A 16,125-nucleotide genomic window follows, 5' to 3' on the forward strand; every position below is an offset into this window, starting at 1 on the left:
GAGGACCCTGTGAAACATGAGAGTGTTGTGAAAACACACAAGTCTAAAGCCTTATCATTTATCCCCTAAAGGGCTAGAAAACATTGAACTAAATAATTACAGCCATGTCAAATTCAACTACAGGTGTAACTGATAACCTTCATTTTCCAAGTGGCAACTCACTTTACTACACATTCTGTAAATAATTCAAATAAATACCCCTGAAAACCCAGTTACATTCCAGAACACCACCTCAATTTACAAACAATTGCAGGAGCACCACTTTTGACCGTAAATGTAAGTCACAGATTTAAGGTAAAAAATATGTCATTTTTATTTATTTTTTACTTATTAAACCAATGCCACTTGATTGCATATTGTCAAATCTTACAAGAGACATGCAGAAGTCAATTCAAACAGTGCAGTTAGCTGCTGCCTCAGTTGCTGAGTGCAAAGATGAGACAAATATACAACTTTAAGGAGGTGGCGAGGTCTTACCACAGAGGAAGAAGGTATCTGACTTATGGATGCTGGGGCCTCAGCCTCCTTATATCTGGTTGGAAGTGCCAACCAAGCAAAAGTTAATTATGGACCACTCTGGGTAAGGAAATAAATTGGATGAGAGACCTGTTTATTTCTGTGTCTCACTAGCACCTCCCACTTCCAGGAACACCACACTCCATTACTTTTTAATGTCATATTTGTCTCTGAATTAAATTTCACTGAACTTTACGTAAATGAGAGATGTCATTGCTAATAATTATGACAATATCAAAAGTTTGATTCATCCCAATGTTACTTCTACTGAACCTCATATACTGTAATGGAATGAGTCCATGTTGCCCCACTACAACTAAAATAGTTTTCATTAAACCTAATCTGACCTTATTTAGTCCCATTTTAGTGGCATTAATCCTCATCAACAACTTTATATATATGGTGACCAGTTATTTCTATTATTTAGCTTGTAAACACATCTGAACTGTCTCCTCACCTCATGCTTGTGACGGAGTTGGCCGTTACCTCGTGCTTTGCTCACTTTGATTTATCACTCTGGTGGAACCATATCAAATTAATATTTAAAATCTAGAACAGAAACATTTAGGCTTTCAGTAACAGCTTATAAAACTGTTCAATCTAATGTGTTATTTATCTACAGTGTGATCTAATGAATTCTGGAGGCGCATTTATTAGTATCACATTTCAGTTGGCTAAAACAGTCCAGTAGGATTCTTATTACTTACATAACTCCAGTACAGTATTTCAATAATCTTATCCACTCATATTGCTGACAGTGATATAGCTGCCTCAAACTTTAATTACACTTTAAAGTTAACCACTTAGAAGCTGAGCTGGGTTCAATAAAACTGATATAAAATGAATAGTTACAATAAAGTCATTCCTTTACATTTACAATACGTTTAAATGAATCCATTACATTACAGTGTTTATATCCTTCTAAAAGACAGCTCTAGCAACTTGTAGAGAAATTGGTTTATATCATTTTTAATACATGTAATTGAACAAGTTTCACATTCTTCAGTGTCGATCCCATCTCTTCTGCTTTCAAACCTTTGCATTCAAATCATTGTTTCAATGCTATTTGGGTCTAATATGGTGCAGCCAAATTCATCTTTAATAGGGTGAATCCTTACAGAACATTCAGATAGAAATGTATTGTGAAGAACCGATATGACTGTCTGTTAGGTAGAACAAAGAATCATGTCAGCTCTATTTAATACATTTCTATCAGCAATGTTCAGAACATTTCACCTCCCTGAATACACCCTGTTTGTTCAGGTTCAGTGTCCACCCAGCACATCAGTACAAGAAGCCCCATATCTGCTGGATACACTAGTTGAGCAGGGTGACCATCTGGAAGGATCCCATCAAGGCCTTTTCATTTCTTGGACTGTGCTCTCATCTTCACTGCAGCCAAGGTTTATTGTTTGGTATATCTGCCAACACAGCCTAATTCTGGCACCGATACCACTGTTATTAGACAATATATTTACTTGCCATGTTTGTGGGTGGAGGGAACATTAGCACCATGCAGACATTCAAGTTATTTTAATGTGCGAAGATCTTGCATGATATATGACCTGTGTTTTTGTATTTGAGGGACATGTTTAGCTCCAAACTTTCTCTGGGCAGAAGTTACCCTCCAGGATAAAACTGACCTTAGATCAGTGTCAGAGGAATATGTACAGCTGTCATACCCAACTAGACAACTGTGCATTTTTCCCCAAAGACCTCAACTGACTTTACAGCCATGGTCTCCTCACAATGCAGTGATCACTGTATCGAGATCAGGGCTGGGGTCATTCCAGGTCAGTTCAGGAACCAAACTGAAATTATTTCTGATTTAAAAGCCTAGTGAACATTTTTCATTTCAGTTTACTTCCTGAATTAACTGAATTGTATTTCTTCCTCTTCAGCACTAACATACTGGACTTGATTATGATCAGTTGTAAAATGAAGGAAGTATTAGGATGTTTTCTATAGAACTGACTGTTTTAGGATTTCTGCTGGAGTTGGGGCTTGTAAAGGAAACATATACAACACTCCTTCCGTGGCCTCCAACTGCTCTTAAACGCTAGTACAGCCAGCTGCATGCTTTTCAACCGTTCGCTGCCCGCACCCGCCCGCCCGCTTGACTAGCATCACTACTCTGGACGGTTCTGACTTAGAATATGTGGACAACTACAAATACCTAGGTGTCTGGCTAGACTGTAAACTCTCCTTCCAGACTTATATTACACATCTCCAATCCAAAATTAAATCTAGAATCGGCTTCATATTTCGCAAAAAAGCCTCCTTCACTCACACCACCAAACATACCCTTGTAAAACTGACTATCCTACTGATCCTTGACTTCGGCGATGTAATTTACAAAATAGCTTCCAATACTCTACTCAGCAAACTGAATGCAGTCTATCACAGTGCCATCCGTTTTGTCACCAAAGCCCCTTTTACCACCCACCACTGCGACCTGAATGCTCTAGTCGGCTGGCCCCCGCTACATATTCGTCGCCAGACCCACTGGCTCCAGGTCATCTATAAGTCTATGCTAGGTAAGCTCCGCCTTATCTCAGTGTAACCGATGTGAAATGGCTAGTTAGTTAGCGGTGGTGCGCGCTAATAGCGTTTCAATCGGGTGACGTCACTCGCTCTGAGACCGTCACTCGCTCTGCAAGGGCCGCGGCTTTTGTGGAGCGATGGGTAACGATGCTTCGTGGGTGTCAGTTGTTGATGTGTGCAGAGGGTCCCTGGTTCAAGCCCAGGTTGGGGCGAGGAGAGGGACGGAAGCTATACTGTTACATCAGCTCACTGGTCACGATAACAACACCCACCCGTAGCACGCGCTCCAGCAGGTATATCTCACTGGTCACCCCCAAAGCCAATTATTCCTTTGGCCGCCTTTCCTTCCAGTTCTCTGTTGCCAATGACTGAAACGAATTGCAAAAATCACTGAACCTGGAGATTTATATTTCCCTCACCAACTTTAAGCACCAGCTGTCAGAGCAGCTCACAGATCACTGCACCTGTACATAGCACATCTGTAAATAGCCCATCCAACAACCTCATCCCCATACTGTATTTATTTATTTATTTATCTTGCTCCTTTGCACCCCAGTATCTCTACTTGCACATTCATCTTCTGCACATCTACCATTCCAGTGTTTAATTGCTATATTGTAATTACTTCGCCACCATGGCCTATTTATTGCCTTACCTCCCTTATCCTACCTCATTTGCACATACTGTATATAGACTTTTTTCTCCTGTATTATTGACTGTATGTTTGTTTATTCCATGTGTAATTCTGTGTTGTTGTATGTGTCGAACTGCTTTGCTTTATCTTGGCCAGGTCGCAGTTGCAAATGAGAACTTGTTCTCAGCGAGCCTACCCGGTTAAATAAAGGTGAAATATCAAAATTGTATAGGATACAGTATATACATATGAGATGGGTAATACAAGATATGTAGACATTATTAAAGTGACTAGTGTTCCATTTATTAAAGTGGCTAATGATTTCAAGTCTATGTATATAGGCAGCAGCCTCTATGTGCTAGTGATGGCTATTTAACAGTCTGATGGCTTTCAGATAGAAGCTGTTTTTCACTCTCTCGGTCCCAGCTTTGATGCACCTGTACTGAACTCGCCTTCTGGACGAGATATAAATCTCTTGGCTGAGGTCCATATCCGGATCTTGATATGCTTTATGATATGCTGACAATGAGGAGGATTTCTGAGTTTTCAGCACATGCTCAGTAATTTGACAAATATGAAATCAAAAAGGTCTACATAGTATATTTTCTCAGCACATGTACAATGCATATGCTCTTGGCTGAGGTCTATATCAGGATCTTGATATGCATTTTGATATGGTAGATAAGGACAATTTCTGCTGCTTATTTGAGTTTTGAGGACATGCTCAATAATTTGACAAATATTAAATCCATATCATTCCTTCTAGATAAAGGTGCACGCAAACCGCAAGCTATAAGCAATGTAACTGATTTATACATTGGATTGTTTACGGACATATTCAATCTTTCCCTATCACAGTCTGATGTCCCCACTTCAACATGTCCACCATTGTTCCTGTATCCAAGAAAGCGAAAGTAACTGAACTAAATTACTATCACCAAGTAGCACTTCTGTCATCATGAAATGCTTTGAGAGGCTAGACCATATCACCTCCACCTTACCTGACACCCTAGATCCGCCATTTGGTCCTATGTCTGAACCCCTTCATGTGCTACTGAGTCCTAGACTTGCTGATGGGCCGACCCCAGGTGGTGAAGGTAGGCAACAATACCTTCACCACGCTGATTCTCAACACAGGGGCACCACAGCGATGAGTTCTCAGCCCCCTCCTGTACCCTCACATGACTGTGTGGATACGAATGACTCCAACTCCAATCATCAAGTTTTCTGACAACACAACAGTGGTAGGCCTGATTACCAAAAACGGCAAGAGTACAGGGACGAGGTGAGCGCCCTGGCAGAGTGGTGCTAAGGAAATAATCTCTCCCTCAACATCAACAGAATGAAGGAGATGATCGTGGACTACGGGAGACAGCAGAGAGTGCAGGACCTGAAATGGTCCCTCAACCCGACACCAAAATTCGGCTTGGTTCCTACTCACAGACTTCTACAGATGCACCATGGAGATTATTGTGTTGGACTGTATCACTCCCTGGTACGGCAACTTCCCCTCCCGCAACCGCAGGGCTCTCCACACACCACGCATTTATATCCCAGACTCTGACATTGCTTGTTCTGATTTTTCTTTTTTTCCTTGGGATTATTTGTGGATTAGTATTGTACTGTTAGACATTTACTGCTGGAGCTAGAAACACAATAATTTACTGCACTGCTGGAGCCAGGAACACAATCATTTACTGCACTGCTGGAGCTAGAAACACAATCATTTACTGCACTGCTGGAGCTAGAAACACAATCATTTACTGCACTGCTGGAGCTAGAAACACAATCATTTACTGCACTGCTGAAACACAATCATTTACTGCACTGCTGAAACATAATCATTTACTGCGCTGCTGGAGCTAGGAACACAATCATTTACTGCACTGCTGGAGCTAGAAACACAATCATTTACTGCACTGCTGGAGCTAGAAACACAATCATTTACTGCACTGCTGGAGCTAGGAACACAATCATTTACTGCACTGCTGGAGCTAGAAACAAAAGCATTTCGCTGCACTGCTGGAGCTAGAAACACAATAATTTACTGCACTGCTGGAGCTAGGAACACAATCATTTACTGCACTGCTGGAGCTAGAAACACAATAATTTACTGCACTGCTGGAGCTAGGAACACAATCATTTACTGCACTGCTGGAGCTAGGAACAAAAGCATTTCGCTGCACTTGCTTAAGCATCTGCCAATTTGTGTACACAACAAATAAACTTAGATTTTCATTTGATTGGATTTAGAAGACAACGAAACCAAAACAAACATTGTTTTCCATTGGAATTTGGTTGTGCTTTTTGATGCATAGTGATAACACATTGGGAATTCAACAAAATTCTGTCTGTGTTTTAGATTGGGCGAAAAGAGGTTGAAATAGTGTTACTCAACACCGGTGTTAACGTCACTGGTGTTACACAATAGACCATACACATATCTGTTTTAAAGTAAATTATTGCTAATCAAAATATTTTCTTAATATTATCATTAACCTTTTCTGTCTTTGATTATACAGTGCCTTTACGTTATAGCCTTATTCTAAAATTGATTAAATTGTCTTCCATTTAATAATGATGGAGGCCACTGTGTTCTTGGGGACCTTAAATGCTGCAGACATTTTTTTGGTACCGTTTCCAAGATCTGTGACTCGACAACCCGAGACAGGATAAAATTAAATTCTTAAATGGAATTGTTTTGGAACCACTAAGACTCTTCTTAGAGTTGGCAGAGTTCCTCTATGGAGATGGGAGAACAGTCCAAAAGGACACCCATCTCTGCAGCACTCCACAAATCAGGCCTTTATGGTAGGGTGGCCAGACAGAAGCCACTCCTCAGTAAAAGGCACATGACAGCCCGCTTGGAGTTTGCCAAAAGACACCTAAAGGACTCTCAGACCATGAGAAACAAGATTCTCATGTCTAATGAAACCAGGATTGAACTATTTGGCCTGAATGCCAAGCATCATGTCTGGAGGAAACCTGGCACCATCCCTACGGTGAAGCATAGTGGTGGCAGTATCATGCTGTGGGGATGTTTTTCAGAGGCAGGGACTGGGAGACTAGTCAGGATCGAGGGAAAGATGAACAGAGCAAAGTACATAGAGATCCTTGATGAAAACCTGCTCCAGACCGCTCAGGACCTCAGACTGGGGCGAAGGTTCACATTCCAACAGGACAACGACCCTAAGCACACAGCCAAGACAACGCAGGAGTGGCTTCGGGACAAGTCTCTGAATGTCCTTGAGTGGCCCAGCCAGAGCCCGGACTTGAACCCGATCGAACACCTCTGGAGAGACCTGAAAATAGCTGTGCAGTGACACTCCCCATCCAACCTGACAGAGCTTGCAAGGATCTCTAGAGAAGAATGGGAGAAACTCCCAAAATATACGTGTGCCATACCCAAGAAGACTCGAGGCTGTAATCGCTGCCAAAGGTGCTTCAACAAAGTACTGAGTAAAGGGTCTGAATACTTATGTACATTTGATATTTCCGTTTTTTATATTGTATACGTTTTAAAAATAACGTTTTTTTGCTTTGTCATTATGGGGTATTGTGTGTAGATTGATGAAGGAAAAGAACAATTTAATCAATTTTAGAAAAAGGCTGTAAGGTAACAACATTTTTTTAAAGTCAAGAGGTCTGAATACTTTCCGAAGGCACTGTAGGTTACATCAGTGACAACAAGGCAGTGGAGGCATAAAACATTTGTAAAAATATGAAAATGCATTAAGTTGTCATTTATATTGTTTTCTAATGCTAAGTGATTAACTACTATCATTTTGTAAAGAATCCACTTGGCTAACATACGGCTGGCTATCTTTCATTTGGACAGTTAAACATCCCAGAAAGCATACATTTTTTGTCCCAAAACCAATCTTGAAATATTTTTGGGGGATATATTAGATGTTCGGTAGTGACACTACTGAAAAATACATGAAGATTTAACAACTTGCTCACAAATGTTCTCCAAAATGTTGGCAGACACACTACTCACGATGTGGCCATCCTGGAGAGGGATCAAATCCCATCACCTTTTGATATTTGTAGGGGCGTGGCTTAAGGCACATTCATTCGACAGTCTTTTAATGTTTGTTTCAGTAGTGACATCAAAAGGGGACAGCATTTTAAAAAAAATATATGTTACTAAATAAACCAAACTATTAATAAGATTAGTATCTTTCAATGTAATAATAGAACAGTCCTGTAGGAGTGGCATGACCCTTCACAACAGGTTGATTCAGCTGGAGCCACTGTGTTAGTGCTGGGGTGGAACAAGAGCCCTGCACACCATGTAGATGGGCTGTCCAGAGCAGGAGTTGAAGGCCCCGGATATACTGTTAACTGCCAGATGTCATTAAGCAGTTGAGTAAACTGTCATTATAAAATTGTTATTGTACATTTCTTTACTTATATTAGGGTATTGGAAGGATTGGACAGTAACTCTTGATCCAATACATTTTATGGGTGCTTTAAACGACTCTGTCTGTGCTGGCAAAGTAGTTTTATCACCACAGACAGGAGTTTGACCTGAGACACCCCAGCACCTTGGCTCACATCAGAATTATTTTCATGATTCAATCCATTCATATGTCACAGCCAGTAAAAATCTAAATCTGGATATGAAATGTCAAATGCTGTGCCATGGATCCACAAAACAACCAATCTTGGCTTGGTTAATTGAGATCTTATTTTCCAGGTCACATATCTCACTATAAATCTATTACGGTAGTAGCAATGTGAGGACCTGCTGGTCGACTAATAAGGTCAAAATAATGTGCTGGCCTGTATCAGAACTCTCTGTGGTCTACAGTATAGGTATGAGGTCTTCACCTTTCAGCATGCAGTGTGAAGTTAATGGAGGGCTAAATGTAATATTAATCTAATACATTTACAAGGAGAAACACTTGGATCAAATGCGGAGCTGTTGTGTTTTTCAGCAAGCTTCACAGATCTTTAGACAAACAACTCCAAAATTATTACCCCCTGTCAGTAACCTTCTCCAAACATGGCCGTGATCCAAAACTGGGTGTCAGAAATACATGCAGCCTAAAGTCGTTTAGGATTGCTTTATGACCCTCCGTCATAGAGATGGTATCAAACCTGCTGAGCTGTTCTTGAAAGTCCAATTTGATCCCATACAGTCAAAGATAATGTTACAAGAAGCGAGCCAAAGTAAGACATAATTTACAATCCAAATATGGCCATGTTGAAAAACGGGTGTGTCAGAAATACAACAAGCTTCCACAGCAATATATCGAAGGTAATTTGGCATTGCTTTATTGGCAGATATACTGCCATTTGAGCTGTGCACCAGAGGATATGACCATATACAAAACAGACTTATACCTGATATGGCTATTAAATGGACCAGTCAAATACTGGAAATCCCTCAACCTCCCTTCAGCTGCAGCTGTTGGAACACAAACGTCTCTGGGGGAGCAGGGGACTCGTCCTAGCCAAGCCTTTTGAAGGGTCAGGACAAGTGACAGTCCAATCCACTAGATGACCCCACCAACGATCAATGTTTAGAACAGGGTCGTTAAAACCTGTTGTGGGGGCCCCCCGAGTGGCGCAGCGCTCTACGGCACTGCATCTCAGTGCTAGAGGTGTCACTAAAGACCCTGGTTCGATTCCAGGCTGTATCACAACCGGCCATGATTGGGAGGCTCATAGGGTTTAGTCGGGCTAGGCCGTCATTGTAAATAAGAATTTGTTCCTTACTGACTTGCCTGTTTAAATAAAATAAAAAGTCAGAATTTTCAAACTTTTATTCATTAGTTCTCAATTATGCTTTAAGATATAAATGTCAAATATATGTCAACAATCCTTCCTCCAAAGGACCCTTCTCTGATTTGAAAATTCCCAAATCTGTATTTTGTTGTTGTTGTTTGGTGAGGAATCACCCCAATAACATTCTAATAGCTACAATAATGTGGCATACAGATTGACTTTCTAGATAACCTTCCTTTCTCAAGCAGTTAATGTTTCTTCTTTCAGAACCTGTTCATAATCCACTTCCCTCTTCCTATTTACATGTTGAACACTAAATCTGTTCAAATTCACAACATTGAAATGACATCAGTGTGGAACCAATGTGTCTGATCAACTTTACCTCACACTCCATGGCCCTGGGACAGGATCTTTCTCTTTAGGTCACATAGAATCATGATTCCAGAGTCTCTTATTGGTTGCGTTGCATCAATGATTGGTTAAGTGCCACGTCAGATTGCTATACCATATGACGTAGTTAACTGATCTGTTAATGAACACCAATCCAGGCATTGTGAGATCTGGCATGCTTCTCCAATGTAGTCAGCATGGAGGGGGGCCATTGTGTTTCAGAACCACAGATTTCACAAAACCTGAAACTAAAGTAATCTGACAGAGTCGGTAACTGCTCACTGCTTCAATAACAACCTTCTGACACCATGTATCTAGTCTGTGTTGGCTGACTGTTTGGCCTTCATTCCAACCTCTCCCGCCACTGTGGATTCTATTTATAGCCTTCTCATAAAACTGTGAAGCCTCCGTTATGTGATTGGTAGGCCTATGCTGACAAAGATATCTAGCATCTAACTCATTGCAATTTGAACCCTCTGGTAAATGTGGATAAGTGTAACATTACCGAACACATGAAATGCTTTTTTCCTAAACGGGTATGGACTTATTGCTTGTCTAATAATATATTATTGAATTATTGTAAGCAACCCTACGCAACAACCAAGCCACCCTCTGTGAAAAAGTGTTGGTGTTGCCACTGCGTCACATGCTATCTACTCCTTTCAATACACCAATGGTAACGTATTAAAAATATTATCTTACCAAATTTAAATATCCACCACCTTGTAACCATCATCACTAGGTACTGTAGTCTACTGGTGTGAAAACCTGACTGTAGGGTGTTAGCAAAGATACTTCGCAAAGATACAGTGAGGGGAAAAAGTATTTGATCCCCTGCTGATTTTGTATGTTTGCCCACTGACAAAGAAATGATCAGTCTATAATTTTAATGGTAGGTTTATTTGAAGAGTGAGAGACAGAATAACATTAAAAAAATCCAGAAAAACACATGTCAAAAATGTTATACATTGATTTGCATTTTAATGAGGGAAATAAGTATTTGACCCCCTCTCAATCAGAACGATTTCTGGCTCCCAGGTGTCTTTTATACAGGTAACGAGCTGAGATTAGGAGCACACTCATAAAGGGAGTGCTCCTAATCTTAGTTTGTTACCTGTATAAAAGACACCTGTCCACAGAAGCAATCAATCAATCAGATTCCAAACTCTCCACCATGGCCAAGACCAAAGAGCTCTCCAAGGATGTCAGGGACAAGATTGTAGACCTACACAAGGCTGGAATGGGCTACAAGACCATCGCCAAGCAGCTTGGTGAAAAGGTGACAACAGTTGGTGCGATTATTCGCAAATGGAAGAAACACAAAAGAACTGTCAATCTCCCTCGGCCTGGGGCTTCATGCAAGATCTCACCTCGTGGAGTTGCAATGATCATGAGAACGGTGAGGAATCAGCCCAGAACTACACGGGAGGATCTTGTCAATGATCTCAAGGCAGCTGGGACCATAGTCACCAAGAAAACAATTGGTAACACATGAAGGACTGAAATCCTGCAGCGCCCGCAAGGTCCCCCTGCTCAAGAAAGCACATATACATGCCTGTCTGAAGTTTGCCAATGAACATCTGAATGATTCAGAGGACAACTGGGTGAAAGTGTTGTGGTCAGATGAGACCAAAATGGAGCTCTTTGGCATCAACTCAACTCGCCGTGTTTGGAGGAGGAGGAATGCTGCCTATGACCCCAAGAACACCATCCCCACCGTCAAACATGGAGGTGGAAACATTATGCTTTGGGGGTGTTTTTCTGCTAAGGGGACAGGACAACTTCATCGCATCAAAGGGACGATCGACGGGGCAATGTACCGTCAAATCTTGGGTGAGAACCGCCTTCCCTCAGCCAGGGCATTGAAAATGGGTCGTGGATGGGTATTCCAGCATGACAATGACCCAAAACACACGGCCAAGGCAACAAAGGAGTGGCTCAAGAGGAAGCACATTAAGGTCCTGGAGTGGCCTAGCCAGTCTCCAGACCTTAATTCCATAGAAAATCTGTGGAGGGAGCTGAAGGTTCGAGTTGCCAAACGTCAGCCTCGAAACCTTAATGACTTGGAGAAGATCTGCAAAGAGGAGTGGGACAAAATCCCTCCTGAGATGTGTGCAAACCTGGTGGCCAACTACAAGAAACATCTGACCTGTGATTGCCAACAAGGGTTTTGCCACCAAGTACTAAGTCATGTTTTGCAGAGGGGTCAAATACTTATTTCCCTCATTAAAATGCAAATCAATTTATAACATTTTTGACATGCGTTTTTCTGGATGTTTTTGTTGTTATTCTGTCTCTCACTGTTCAAATTAACCTACCATTAAATTTATAGACTGATCATTTCTTTGTCAGTGGGCAAACATACAAAATCAGCATCAAATACTTTTTTCCCTCACTGTACTGCCTCAGATGCTGAGTGCAAAGATGAGACACATTTACAAATCTAAGGAGGTGGAGAAAGTCTTACCACAGTGGAAGAAGATATCTGACTTATGGATGCTGGGGCCTCAGCCTCCTTATATCTTGTTGGAAGTGCCAACCAAGCAAAAGTTAATTATCGACCACTGTGGGGAAGGACATGGATTGGATGAGAGACCTCTGTGTGTCTGTGTCTCACTAGCACCTCCCACTTCCAGAAGCACCACATTCCCATTAAATTACTTTTTAATGTCATATTTGTCTCTGAATTGAATTTCACTGAGTTTACATACATGAGAGATGTCATTACTAATTATTATGACAATATCAAAAGTTTGATTCATTAAATTGATTATAATGTTACAACCACTGAAACTCAAATACTGTAATGGAATCCATGTTGCCCCACTATCCTAAAATCATTTAATGAAAATCTAATCTCACTTTATTTCGTTCCATTTTAGTGGCATTAATCCTCATCAACAACTTTATATATATATGTTCACCTGTTATTTCTATTATTTAGCTTGTAAACACATCTGTACTGTCTCCTCACCTCATGCTTGTAATGAGGTTGGCTGTTACCCCGTGCTTTGCTTAGTTTGATTTATCATCCTGGTGGAACCATAATAAATTAATATTTATAAGCTAGTTCAGAAACATTTAGGCTTTCAATTACAGCTTATAAAACCGTTAAATCTAATGTGTTATTTATCTACAGTGTGATCTAATGAATTCTGGAGGCGCTTTTATTTGTCTCACATTTCAGTTGGCTAAAACGGTCCAGTAGATTCTTATTACTTACATAACTCCAGTACAGTATTTCAATAATCTTATCCACTCATATTGCTGACAGCGATATAACTGCCTCAAACTTTTATTACACTCTGAAGTGCACCGCTTAGCAGCTGGGTTGGCTTCAATAAAACTGACATAAAATGATTATTTACAATATAGTAACAAATTATTTTATATCAGGGGAGCCTGCTGAGGGGAGGATGGCTCATAATAATGGCTGGAACGGAGCAAAGGGAATGGCATCAAACACATGGAAACCATATGTTGGATGTATTTGATACCATTCCACCAATTCCGCTTCAGCCATTACCACAAGCCCGTCCTCCCCAATTAAGGTGCCACCAACCTCCTGTGCTTTACATTTACAATACGTTTAAATGAACCCTTTACATTACAGTGTTTATATCCTTCTAAAAGACAGCTCTAGCAACTTGTAGAGAAATTGGTTTATATCATTTTTAATACATGTAATTTAACACATTTCACATTCTTCAATGTTGATCAATGTTTTCAAACCTTTGCATTTAAAATTGTTATTTAAATGCACTTTGTGTCTAATATGGTGCAGCTAAATTAATCTTTAATATGGTGAAACCTTAGAGAACGTTCAGATAGAAATGTATTGTGAAGAACAGATATGACTGTCTGTCAGGTAGAACAAGGAATCATGTCAGCTCTATTAAATACATTTCTATCAGCAATGTTCAGAACATTTCACCTCCCTGAATACACCCTGTTTGTTCAGGTTCAGTGTCCACCCAGCACATCAGTACAAGAAGCCCCATATCTGCTGGATACACTAGTTGAGCAGGGGGCGGACCATCTGGAAGGACGGGTCAAGGCCTTTTCATTTCTTGGACTGTGCTCTCGTCTTCACTGCAGCCAAGGTTTATTGTTTGGTATATATGCCAAAACAGTCTAATTCTGGCACCGATACCACTGTAATTAGACAATATATTTACTTGCCATGTTTGTGGGTGGAGGGAACATTAGCACCATGCAGACATTGAAGTTATTTTAATGTGCAAAGATCTTGCATGATATATGATCTGTGTTTTTGTATTTGAGGGGCATGTTTAGCTCCAAACTTTATCTGGGCAGAAGTTACCCTCCGGGATAAAACTGACCTTAGATCAGTGTCAGAAGAATATGTACAGCTGTCATACCCAACTAGACAACTGTACATTTTGCCACAAAGATCTCAACTGACTTTACAACCATGGTCTCCTCACAATGCAGTGATCACTGTATCGAAATCAGGGCTGGGGTCATTCCAGGTCAATTCAGGAAGCGAACTGAAATTATTTCTCATTTAAAATCAGTTTACTTCCTGAATTAAATTAATTGTATTTCTTCCATTTCAGCACTAACATACTGGACCTTATTTCAAGTAATTAAGGGGCAAATTGAATATTATGATCAGTTGTAAAATGAAGGAAGTATTTAGATGTTTTCTATAGAACTGACTGGTTTAGGATTTCTGCTGCCACCATGGCGCATTGGTCAGAATGAAATACCTCTGTAACCCTATAAAATGGAATCGGCCATTTCAAATCGAATCAAATTGTATTGGTCACATACACATGTTTAGCAGATGTTATTGCGGGTGTAGCAAAATGCTTGTGTTTCTAGCTCCAACAGTGCAGTAATATCTAACAATTTCACAACAGTACACACAAATCTAAAGTAAAGGAATGGAATTAAGAATATACAAATATGTGGACGAGCAATGTCGGAGCGGCATAGACTAAAATACAGTAGAATAGAATACAGTATATACATATGAGATGAGTAATGCAAAATATATAAACATTATTAAAGTGACTAGTGTTCCATTATTAAAGTGGCCAGTGATTTCAAGTCTATGTATTTCGGGCAGCAGCCTGTGGTTGTGGGCGGTGCAGTTGCCATACCAGGTGGTAATACATCCTGACAGGATGCTCTCAATTGTGCATCTGTAAAAATTTGTGAGGGTTTTCGGTGCCAAGCCAAATTTCTTCAGCCTACTGAGGTTGAAGAGGCGCTGTTGCGTCCTCTTCACCACACTGTTTGTGTGGGTGGACCATTTCAGTTTGTCAGTGATGTGTATCCCGAGGAACTTGAAGCTTTCCACCTTCTCCACTGCTGTCCCATCGATGTGGATAGGGGGGTGCTCCCTCTGCTGTTTCCTGAATTCCACGATCAGCTCCTTTGTTTTGTTGACGTTGAGTGAGAGGTTATTTTCCTGGCACCAGACTTCCAGGGCCCTCACCTCCTCCCTGTAGGCTGTCTCGTCATTGTTGGTAATCAAGCCTACTACTGTTGTGTCGTCTATAAACTTGAGGTTTGAGTTGGTGGCGTGTGTGGCCACGCAGTCATGGGTGAACAGGGAGTACAGGAGGGGGCTGAGCACACACCCTTGTGGGTCCCCTGTGTTGAGGATTAGCGAAGTGGAGTTGTTTCTTACCTTCACCACCTGGGGGCTTTCCCGTCAGGAAATCCAAGACCTAGTTGCACAGGGCAGGGATCAGACCCAGGTCCCCAAGCTTAATGATGAGCTTGGAGGGTACTATGGTGTTGAATAATGAGCTATAGTCAATGAACAGCATTCTTACATAGGTATTCCTCTTGTCCAGATGGGATAGGGCAGTGTGCAGTGCGAAGGTGATTGCATCGTCTGTGGATCTATTGGGGCGGTAAGCAAATTGAAGTGGGGGCTTAGTTCAGATACCTTTGCTTTATTTTGTACAGTAACAATGGTACACATATTAAAGCATGTAGGGATAGCAGACAAGGATAGGGAGAGATTGAATATGTCTGTAAACACTCCAGCCAGCTGGCCTACACATGCTCTGTGGACGCGTCTATGGATGGCTTCTGGGCCGTCAGCCTTGAGGGTTAACACACTTAAATGTCTTACTCACGTCTGCCACGGAGAAGGAGAGCCCACAGTCCTTGGTAGCTGGCCAGTGCCACTGTGTTATCTTCAAAGCGGGCTAAAAAGTTTTTTAGCTTATCCGGAAGCATGACGTCAGTGTCCACGATGTGGCTGGTTTTCCCTTTGTAGTCCGTGATTGTCTATGGACACCACCACATACGTTTTGTGTCTG

The sequence above is a fragment of the Salmo salar genome, chromosome 02, assembly GCF_965601325.2.
Source record: "Salmo salar chromosome 02, fSalSal1, whole genome shotgun sequence".
Lineage (NCBI taxonomy): Eukaryota > Metazoa > Chordata > Actinopteri > Salmoniformes > Salmonidae > Salmo > Salmo salar.